The sequence below is a fragment of the Ochlerotatus camptorhynchus genome, unplaced genomic scaffold (assembly GCF_037179485.1).
Source record: "Ochlerotatus camptorhynchus isolate MF236.1 unplaced genomic scaffold, CSIRO-AGI_Acam_v1.1 ptg000977l, whole genome shotgun sequence".
Taxonomy (NCBI): Eukaryota; Metazoa; Arthropoda; class Insecta; order Diptera; family Culicidae; genus Ochlerotatus; species Ochlerotatus camptorhynchus.
Window position 1 is genome coordinate 22,631 of NW_027041411.1, and position 8,158 is coordinate 30,788.

Below are 8,158 nucleotides of genomic sequence, written 5' to 3' on the forward strand. Positions count from 1 at the left end.
TGTTGACTTTTTGACCTAAAAAATATTTGTAGAATTTTTACTTCGCAAACACTATAGCCAAGGCTTCACGATATAGAATCGGATATTTCCTTTCTGCTTTGGACAGTCGTCGAGACACAAAAAAAAAACTGGTTTCTCGAACCCATTTATTTTGTGACTTAGAATTCCTGATATACCATCGAAGTGCGTAAGAACATTTGCGCTACAAATAGCTTTTTTGCTGTTTTCTAACGCATTTTGGCATGCTTCGTTCCAGACCCAAATGGTATCTTTTGTTAATAAGTTATACAATGGTGAGAGTACTATATTCAGTTTTGGGACAAATTTGGTATAAAATGTAATCATGCCGAGAAATGACTTGAGTTGTGTCTTTGTTTTAGGCAATGGCACGGCCATTATTGCTTTCACCTTCTGCTGAGTAGTTATGTGTGGTAGTTATGTGTGGGTTTACTGTTTTAAGGCCATCCATACAGATTCTAATATCAACTTTATTTGATTTGACCACCACTGCGATAGGAGAAGCATCATTAAAATATTTTTCCACCTTTTGCCTGTGTTTAAAAGCTACTGTGTATGGTTTGTGTATAAACGGTTTTGCGTTTGGATCCATTTTAATATCTACTACTACATCTTTGATAAGCTCCGCTAAATCATCATCGAAAGCTTTGGAATATTTACTTTTTAAGTTTTTTACGACTTGTTGGATCCATTGCTCTCTCGGTTCACTCTGAAGTGAATTGTGAGTGAAGCTTTATCTCCAATCCGGCCAAATTATATTCAACCAATCTCTACCCAAGAGAGGCACGAAATCTCTTGGGGAGTTGATCACTAACATTTTTAAATTTTTGAGTTCATTACTCAGTTGAAGCTGTACATCTAGTGTTCCCAATACTGAGACCTTTTCTCCAGAGATTACAAAAAAGCTTTTTTTTTTATTGGTATTAGTTCTAAGTTCTTAAAATGGTCTTTATAAGTGTTAAATGAACATATCGTTGCACATGCACCGGTATCACACTCCATTTCTATTTTTTTCCGTTTACGACCAGGCCCACAAAAGCAGGTGTTATATTGTCTGACTTACCGAGCAGGACGTTATTTACCCAGTTAATCGCTTCGTCATCATCGTCGTCTGATCTGTCGATGGATTGCTTGTCCGACGGTTCTTCTTCGTCCTGTATTGATGACCTAAGTTCCTCCATATCCGCCGTTAGTTGGTTGATGGGTTCTTCGAATGCTCGTTTTCTATGTCTTAACTGTAGTGGTACACTTGGCTTAGGTTTTTTTTTACTTTTGGTAAGGTATAGTCGTACGACAAATGACCTCTATTATAACAATTGTAGGACTCTGTCTGAGTCCTACAATTGTTATAGAGTTGGCTTGAATGTACCCCGATGGCTCACCATATCGCTTTGTTTTTTAAATGCATTATTGGCTTCACCAAACTTGCCTCTCTTCACTAAGTTGTGAGGTTGGGAGTATAATCCCCGCCGATCGAAATAATTTACATCTCCCGATTCACTACGACCCATTTTCCGCGCTCCCTGAACAGCAATTTCAATGCTTTTCGCTTTTTCCAATAACTGCGCCAAATTAAGCTTTTCACTAGCTTCACGTGACATCGTTTCTCGGGTGTTATCGTTTCTCAAACCCGCTACAAATACAGATTGCATTAAGGTTGCTTCAGTTTCCACATTAACACCACAGTGCTCGACAATATCTTGCAACTCAATTGCGAAATCATCGAGACTTTCGCCCACCGCCTGCTTGCGAGTTATCAAACGGCAGCGCTCCGCGAACACGTTTTTATTTTCTTCGTGTAATTTTTTAAACTTGTCTATAATTTGTTCAAACGTTTTATCTACTATTTTCTCAGGTTTAAAACTTCCTATGATACGATTTGCCGTTTCCTGCCCAACACTTCTAATGAATTCTAACGCTTTTTCTTCGACCGAGGTTTCGTTCAACTTAAAATAAATTTCTACCGTTTGCAAATACGAACCCACGTTGAGGCCTACAACGTACATTGGAAACTTTCCTTTTGTTCTCTTCTCCGCTACCGGTACCACTTGCGGTATGGGATCCTTATTATCACTCCCTGTAGCCATGTGGAATGTTTTTCTAGAGTATCTGGGTATCTTTCACGACCCGTTTTTATTTCACTACTTGCAATTACACTGCTATAGTCCGGGGAATCCCATCCAATTGTCACGGCTTCGAACCGACAGGGAGAATGTCAAGACTTCAACCGACCGGAGACCACTTTCGGATATTATATGGATAGACCGTACGTTCGTGAGTTCAAGCTAAGACTGACTATATTGTATTCTCAGATCATTACATTACCCTGACATTGAGTTCACTTGAAGTGTTCATTTCTCTCTTGGCTACTACACCAAATCCCTTACCTCACAACGGGCAGGACAGTAAATCTGAGTAGCAACGCAGTAAAAGAGCATTTTTAAAACGGTTAAGGCGCATTTCATCATTTTAATATTGCAAAACCAATTTCTCATTTTTAGATTCAGACCTGAGTGTCGTGTTCCCATAAATTAAATCTCGCTGAATACACGAAAAAATAGTTATGCTTCAGAGCTATGAAGTTTTTTTTTCAGTATTCTGGCCCTTAGAAGAATTTCAATAATTCTGAAATTTAGAGATTATAGAAAATGCGAGGGCTTAGTGAGGATAAATCCTAGTGAATTCTTAAGAGAATTCCAACTTAGTTCTGAGTAGAAGTCAGAAATAATTCAGATGAGAATTCTATGGGGATTGAGAGTTAGATTCAAAATTAACTTTAAGGATAATTCTGTGGGAAATTGTAAGAGCTTTCAACGGGCATTCCGAGGAGAGTAGGAAAACCAAATCTGAGAAGAGTTCATGGTAGCTTTGGGAAGAGTTCTAAAGGGATCCGTATAAAAATTCCTTGGAAACCAAATTCAGAGGGAAAGTGAATAGGTAAATCTATGGGAAAATTTCAGGAAATTTGAAGGAAAACTGTTCAGATGCATACATTTAAGCGATTTCTTGCGAAAATATTTTACGGATTGCAGTTCAAAGACGTAACCCCAACTGTTTTCTGAAGAGAACTTCTCGAGTGGTCTGTAAAGAATTCCCAGAATGTTATAGCGCAAATTAAAAAAAAATCATAGAAAATCGCTAAGGGAAATATCAAAAGAAATATATGGAAATTCTGAGATAATTCCATAGAAATTATGTAAAAACTTTCAAGGGAAGTATTAAGGTTCTTCAGATAATTAAAAAAAACCCAAGATTCCGGTAGCAGAAAAAAATTACCCAGTATTAGAAAAACTTTCCAAGAATTCCAGCATTCAGGGAAATAAATTTCTATCAAGGCCTGAAACTTACAAAATTTTCAAAGAAGTTACATCTTGTTTTTTGGTTTTATTAAGTCCCCAAGTAACACATAAAACATCTTTTTGAAAAAGAATTAGAACGGCTTGTTGTATAAATGTATTATAAGTGATGCAGAAAACATCCCACGTTATATGTGTGGTTTATAGATGTTTTCTTCATACTTCCTAGATTTCAACATTTTCCAAAATAGTTATTTTTGCTTTTATCTTTAAATTTTATTTAAACGGCATCTCACTGTTTAAATACCACTATAAAACTTGACGTATCCAAAATCAATCTTAGTTGAATTTATAAAACACTTGAAGAGATTCTGTTCTTTCCAGATTGACGTAAACATTGACGGCGCCATTGAGCCGCACTGTCTCTTCACGCAGTGATTGACAGTTTATTATGAGGTTTTCGAGATTTGTTATAAAGAGAGTTGAAAACACTTTTTTATGACATGTTATAAATTAATGCAACTGAAAAGGTGCAGGTTGTCTTATAAAGAGTTGAAAATACTTTTAAATAACACTCTGGCAGCTAAATGTACGCTTTGCTGCTTACAACACGTCTTTATGACGGATCGAAGGTGTGTTGCACGAGAATATAATTTTCATGCCATTGGCAAGAACATGATAGATACTTATAATAAAACTCTCATCAAGCGGAGTTAGTAAGCTAACAAGTTATTAGTCTACCACGCCAAGGACCCGTGTTCGAATCCCATGCTCAAGTTTTGTTTTGTTTTTTTTGCTGCTGGTTTTAATGATGTTTCCACAACATGTTATAAGACCAGTAATTAGTTTTATAAGCTCCGCGTCTTGTGCTTTTTAGGTTGTATAAATGTATTAAATGATGTATATTAAAGTATTATTGATTATTTACGTAAGTCATTGAAAAGTATTTTCAACTTCTTTATGACAAGCCGTGTTGCTTGGGTCTCCATTGGAACTTTACGTGATTCTCATCTTATAGTTCATTGAGCACTTCCGCATTTGTAATTGAGCGCATTCTAAGCTTTCCATTTTTGCATTAGTATTATTGTGCAGAAAATTTTGATGAGAATTTCATTTTGGTTTTGTTAAAATAATCATAGATTATTTTTAGGTAAATTGTGACATGGCAGTGGATTCCTACTGATTTTTAGTACCTATTGATTAGTATTTAACTCGTAGATAAAAGATGGATTCTTCAGTGGTGTTGAGTACTTGACACTGATGTAGTCTGCAAGTAGTAGACGAAATACGCGTATCTGTCAAAAGATAATCAATTATAACGGAATTTAAAGGAAATAAACCAAACCACTCAAAGCTCTTCATAATTATAGATTATTAAGATTTTTTTGGGAAACTTTTGAATAATTCCATAGAAAACTCAAAAAAGAATCGTAGAGATATATTTAAGCGACTTCTTGTGCGAATTATGGAGAATTTAAAGAAAATTCAAGAATTAATACGAAGAGTTGGAAGAGAATTCTTAGGGACCAACAAATTTACTCTCACTGTGATTATTTCTACTCTAGTAGTGTACGCTAGTGCACAATGCCACAATGCTTAGTAGGTAAGGTATACAATGATGAAGAGCTGGAAGGTTCTGTATGGAAACTGTACTAATGTAATGAGAATTTTCCGGAACATGGTATTTAAAATGAAATATTCTTGTTGGAAATTTACGTGAAATGCTTTTACCTCAGACAAACATACATAACACATTGAATATTTTTCAATATAAAACATCTACCACCATCTGTTGAGTATACTGTGATGGATAGTACGCTGAACAGATGGCGGTAGTGTGTAAAAGTCAAACAAAAGGGTTATTGACTATGCGCGCCACAGGTGGCGGTACTACCAACTAAAAACATTTAAATTGACCGTTAAATGCGTGTTCGATGAACAAATTCCCAGTGTTATACCTGTTTGTCTGTGCTTTTACCACGAAGTTATGTTTTTAAAGATATCTTGAAGACACTATCGTTGTGTTTGAAGTTTATGTTGATGATATCTTCTTCAGTTCCTAACTGGTGCCTCATTTCTAATGATCCTGACCACATACAAAATTCCAGTCTACAGCAAAGTCGCTAATTTGAGTAAGGTGGGTAGTTTAGTCTAAAAATTGCTCACAAGGGGGTATTTTTTTATACTCAGTGTTTAGACAAGTTGATTCAAATTCCAAACTTCAATACATTTTTTAATAAATTGGGGATAACAACCTGCCGAAATCGGCACGGTCATCCTTTACAATTGCGGCTTTTTTTGGCCATTTGCATAACCCATAGTCACCCTACATTTAAGCGAAGACAACAAATCAAGAAGACTGGCAACTCTTCCATTTTCTCATACGAACGCTACGAGTCAGGTCCAATCGCGTCATCTGCCGCTCAAAGGTAAATACTTCGAACGAATTTGATAGCAAAGATTACATCCTCAGACGAAGGGTTTGTGTATTTGCTCGTTTTTCTATGCGTTGCTTCCACCTTCACTCAAGCACAGCGCTACTGTATCTGTCGCTTGGATTCTGGCAAAGTTGCCAGTCTTCTTGATTTGTTGTCTTCGATTTAAGTCAACTGCTCGAAACATAAATAATGAAGGAGTGGGAGTCATGATTTAAGAATGTGTTTCTTTTTTTAGCTAAGGCATTTTAATGCATTGGCATCCCAATTTATAAACGAATAAAATCAAATTTAATTATGCATTTTCCTTATTGGATCTTAAGAATAATTAAACTGAGGAACACGATACAGTTAAGTCTTATGCAGTTTGGAATTACTTTTATCAAATATAGAAACATTAATTGCGTAGCTACTTACTTAGTGAGTTAGCTTTTGCATCTGCTTTAGTGTCTCGTTCAGTGATTTTTTTTCTTTCTTTTTTACAATGTTATCACCTTAGCGATGTCCAGTCTGTTTCGGTAATGATTGTCTGTTGTACCGAGAAAAGTAAATCCACACACAGCTCGGCTTAGCCTCAGACGACATTCTTTCCCAACCGCAATTTGGCATTGCCACTTCGGATCGCTAACCCAAAAACCTGTGCTGTCAACAACGAATAACCGCGTCAGTCACCAATTGGTCCCGCGATGGGATTGCTCAATGCCAAATCCGTGTGGGTGTTAGAAGGTGTATAGCACGATTTCCGTTGATTGCTCTCGCTCGTTCGTCCACCTTCGTCATGGGTTGACCACCGTTGACACAGAAACTAATTGTTTGTCCACCAGTCGCACGATACTTCAATAAATATTGTGATAGAAATCTCCAAACTTGAATGGTTGGGTTTTGATTTCGCTAATTAGGGTCAAGAGACACTTGACACTGAATGAGTCATTCGAAGCAGTTTTGGTAATATTGCAGTTCCTAACGTATTTGCGCATTGAAATCTTTTGAAAATGCAAAGCTTAAGTTGGAGATGTGTGTGTGCGTGCTAGAAGAATCAGCCATCCCCTTATCTGTTCTGCAATCGATTACCATCCGCCTAACGCTAATCGTCCATAAAATCAATGAGCCAAATTGGGCATGAATCTGATTTGCATATTAATTAAGCAATTCTCCAGTGCAGAGAACACTGACGCATCAACTGGTCTAAATCAAATCACACGCGCGGTGCTCAAATCGAGTTCTTGTTCTCACAGCATTCAAGGAGCGTGCTGAAGGTTAACCACCACGTCTACTTTGGCGCTCCCGATTTGGAAGGGAGCAGCTTTTTACTTTTATTTATTTTTTCTTTTGCCGCTGCCGCTGGTGCAAACAGACAAGGGCCCCCCTTTGAGAACTTGGATGGCTAAACCCTTTTATAGTCGCACGCGTTCTGCGTATCGCCATTGATGTAGAACGAGATCAAATTGAAAGATAGCCAGGTGCTCGATGGTTCCGTCGCCGTCATGTTAGATGGATTAGTTATAGTTATTATTTAAGATTCAATTTTATGTTTCGTACGATAGAGGAAGTTATATGGCATTTTGTATTTGTCACAGATACTAGATCATGCCCTCAACCAAATTTCGTATGTAACACAGTGATATGAAACACTTTGACAAATTCCTTATAGCACGTAAAAGCAACTGCTATGGTCACCTACATACATCAGCGATGGTGCAGTTGCAATCAGATGAGTCGCTGAGCTGTACGAAGACCTCAATCCCACTACTGGCAGTTGATTTAATTAACCTTTCATTCTCGTGTCCTGGAACTTCAGAGGATGAACAGGTTGACACGGTACATCTTGTCGGCATTCTTTAATGTGCACCGCTGTGCTGCTAGGCAGTTGAACGTTTCAGCTTACCGACTAGTAGGTACCTACTTGGCAATATATCAACGCAGATGGAATCCATCACTGTTTCATAGGTGGTGATATTCAAGTTGAGAAACGCTAATTGAAGACTCTTGAAGAATGTATACGATTTTCGTTGAAATATTGATGAAAAGCCATCGCCGTAATTGATTATAAAAGTGCATTGACTTTTTACCGATATTGGCTTGTGATTTATAAATTTATTCCAAATCGGTAGGGAAACAGAAGAAGTGGGCTATAAACAACTGATTTATGCAAACAATGTGATTCCTCTCTCGCACGTTACACCCGCTTGCGTGACGCTGTGATGATACACTTTGACCTTTGTTGGCCTGTCTTGAATAGAAACCTGTGAACTAAAACAATCAGACTGTTAAATGATGATATTTAAATTAGATTACACACTATCGTTAATCATATTTTTGTTTTGATTTTCAAGATCACCGAAAGACCGGATTTTTTTTTATATATAATGGGACCAGATTTCTGGTTGCGTCTGGGAACTTTTCAACGAC

The 8,158-nt window shown here is 37.2% G+C and overlaps 1 pseudogene; it reads right to left on the reverse strand.

Annotated features, from left to right (window-relative positions):
• Positions 1-1,081: 1,081 nt before the first annotated feature.
• On the reverse strand, positions 1,082-1,619 carry LOC135715645 (uncharacterized; annotated as a pseudogene).
• Positions 1,620-8,158: the final 6,539 nt, after the last annotated feature.